Source organism: Dipodomys merriami, unplaced genomic scaffold (genome assembly GCF_024711535.1).
Source record: "Dipodomys merriami isolate MVZ:Mamm:240054 unplaced genomic scaffold, mDipMer1.0.p SCAF_169, whole genome shotgun sequence".
NCBI lineage: Eukaryota > Metazoa > Chordata > Mammalia > Rodentia > Heteromyidae > Dipodomys > Dipodomys merriami.
The window spans coordinates 2,715,951-2,719,355 of NW_027203037.1; the positions used below are offsets into that span (position 1 = coordinate 2,715,951).

The window sequence follows — 3,405 nt, forward strand, 5'->3', positions numbered from 1 at the left end:
CCCTGAGTATTTTATATTATATACATATTAATTTGCACTATAGAAGGGATGTACAGAGGGGTGACAGTTACACGAATCAGGTAACGAGTACCTTTCCTTCCATACAGTGTCTTCTGTTCCCTCTTGCTCTCCAAGTTCCTCCCTCCCATCTTCACCCATGAGTTGTAGAATTCACTTTCATCAGCTCTACTGCTGCACTTTTCTCCTCGAGTTCTGTACCCTCCCCCACACCCCACTCATCCACCAAGAAAGCAATACCCTTTACCCCTGGACAGGTGACTAGGAATAAGACCTGTCATTGAAGGGTTTTTTGTTGTTTTAAAGGATGGCCTTTTAAAATCCTGCATGCCCCCCACTTCTAATACTCCAATCCTGCCAGATAGGAAGTCAGAGGTGAAGTCCTGAAACTGAAAAATCCCAAGAAAGTGAAATTTCTTGGTGAAGTCTAAGAAGCCTGTTAAGAGCAGAGATTACAAATGTTACCAAGCTTCCTGGTCAAACATTTGCTCCTGGCAGTTAACTGTCAGATATTGTCAAAGCTTCCTGAAGGACCTGAACATTAGAAGAGCTAGCTAGAAGCTGCACAGCAGTAACCCATGGACCCAGATCTCTGGCTCAAGAGTTTGTCACCTAAGGAGCATACTGCTTACAGAGAGGGAGAGACAACCTGTGCTGAGAACATGGCCATGCGCCCAGGTTCAGAACAGGTCTGGAGTTCTCACTAGCCAAGCATCTTATCAGGGGGTGGGAACCCCAGTGACAATGCTCTAGGGGTAGAATCATCTGATTTGGGTCAACTTATTGTTTGCAGAGATCCAGAGAACAAAAGAACATGGGGAAGAAGGTAAAGGATGGAACTCTAGATGATTGCTCTGGTGATGAAGATGCAGTTTGAAAGCAGTGGCTATAGGCTATCTTCCCCAGGCTTAGATGCCTGTGTTGATCTCCTAAATTTTTGAGACTTCTGAAAGCTTTATTGAAGTCAGGCCTCAAGGACAGGTCATGGTTTTTCATCTATGATGAACAGGAGGTTGTGGTGCATGCTGGACTGTACCCTGGACAGTTACTGCTGGCCCAGGAAAGAGGCCATCGGGTCATCCAGCCTGACATTTGATTCTGTAGGCCTCCATTTCCTTGAGTTTCCTATACACGGTTGTATGGCCGCTTTCTCTCGTCCATCTGCAAGATCTCCTTGACATGGAGCAGGCGGGCCTTCTTGGCATTCAGTGCCTTTTTCAGTTTCTCCTGTTTCTTCTCTTCATCATCATTGTCATCGCTCTTCCGGTGCTTTTTCTTCTCTTCCTGTAGCTTTTCTTGGTGCATCTCCATGAGCATCTGTGGTTTCTTCACCGACTCTTCTCCAGTCTCACTCACACACTCCTCAGTGTTAGTCTCCTTCCCGGCTTCTCCAGGGCAGTAGAAATGCTTGAACGAGTGACAGCATTTGTATCCCCAAGGGCAGTAGGAATGCTTGAACGAGTGACAGCATTTGTATCCCCATCGGCCACCTTCTTTCCAGTAAGATCCCCAGATGTGCAGGTGGTTGTGCATCTTCATGTCATCTTCATACGTGGAGCAGGCCACGGCTCGCTCCTGCCCCTTGATGACGGTCCCATGCTGTGAATACTCCACATAGTCTTCCATCTTCCATCTGGGCTAAGAGCAACTCAGCTGGAGGAGCATCCAGATGTTCTTGGCCGCCATACTTTTCCAGGATGCTTTCTGTCTGTTCTTTGAAGGACTCATACAACAGCTCCAGCTTCGTGGGATCTGCCTGCAGGCGCACCTCTGAGCCCTTGTCATACGCCTCCCAGGCAGACAACTGTGTCTGAGCCATGGAAATGGTATCACCTCTGTACCTGACGAAGTTATCGCCTACATAACTCACTTCATCTGGATTCTTCCCTGCATTGGCATAGGGATTTTCTCTCATCGCTCTAGTTTTGGGATCATAGTAGACAGAATTTGGATCTAAATTTCTCAAATATTTTGCAATATCTTCTCGAATCCTTAGATTCCAGACTGTAATTCACCTCTTAGACTCAAAATTCTGTCCAGGCATGTCAATATCCTCTGCATATTTATCTTCATCCTCATCTTCACTGTTGTGATCTTTTATGCATCTGAGAATTTGGTTCCTCTTCTCCCCACTGATGTTTTGGAGAATTAGCTTGTTCCACTAATTTTCCTGAGGCCAATTCTTCTTGTAATTTCTGGGCTTTCAGTGTTCATTTTGCCAGGTCAACTTTGGTGTACTCTTCCACGATTCTCATGTGTTGTTCTGGATTGTAGCTGTTCCAGGGCTCTCTCTTCCTGTCACAGTCAAACGTGAGCTGAGGCTGGGCATGCTCATCTGGTGCCATGATAGTCCCGGTAGACTTGGCGCCAACTTGCCTGGGTCTCTCGAAGCCGTCCTTCTCCTTTTGCATCATGGCCCCACAGTCTCGCAGGCACCTTTGCGGTACTTGGTGGTTATGGAATTCTCTTTTACACCCCTCTTGTACCATTTTCCAGATGAACTAAACTGCTTCTGTTTCTTGGGTTGTGGTCTCTGGTGCCTTAAGGTGGGTCTTTTCGATGGATGGATGTACCATGGTACTGAAGAAATATACTGAGGGATGTGTGGATTGATTATCTTTTCCTTCTTCGTCCACTTTTGCAGGAGCATTACCCAGTTTCCATTGTTCTTCTAGCTCCTTCCTCTAGTCCTCTCGAGTCATCTTCTTTGGTTCCTCTAAACTCAGCCTTTGGACCTGGACAGGGGTGCGGCATTAACTATATCCACAGCTGCCGATGACATGGTGAACTGGCCATCTGTATTAAAACAGTAGAATGTGTTAGGTGGGTGGTACACACAATCAGGACAGGAGAATGGAGAGTTCTAGGCTGGTCTGGGGCTACATAAGAGTTTGAGGTCTGCTTGACTTAAATAGTCAGACCCCAGTCCCAAGCTCCCTATACAACCACTCCCTGACAGACAAGTAAACCAAGCCACCGATGTTTACTTCCCTCCTGCAATATGTTTTTTTATCTCATTCCCTACCCTCTAACAGTGGGATCACTCATGAGACTGATCCTCACCACCCTGAGAATTGTCCTTGGGAGCTCTTGCACTGTGTGAAAGAAGCATTTCACAAGGGATGGGGGAGGCAAGTCAGGTGTCTTAAGGCACAGATTCTTCGTTGTCTCTCCCTGTTGATCTGGAGTTGGAATTCCCACATTTGGAAATGGGTAGTCACTCAGGCAACCTATTTCCATTAGTATGTTTAACTTCATTCTCAGCAAAACTCACTGGCTTCAATTAAAAATAAAAATGGAGCTCAGAGTTAGCTCAGTGGTAGACTAGCTTGCCTGGTAGATGTATGTGGTTCTGGGTTCCATTCCTAGGAACACAAAATAAATTGA

The 3,405-nt window shown here is 46.3% G+C and overlaps 1 pseudogene; it reads right to left on the reverse strand.

Annotated features, from left to right (window-relative positions):
• Positions 1-1,063: 1,063 nt before the first annotated feature.
• On the reverse strand, positions 1,064-2,800 carry LOC138828955 (pre-mRNA-splicing factor SLU7 pseudogene; annotated as a pseudogene).
• Between the last annotated feature and the right edge of the window lie 605 nt (positions 2,801-3,405).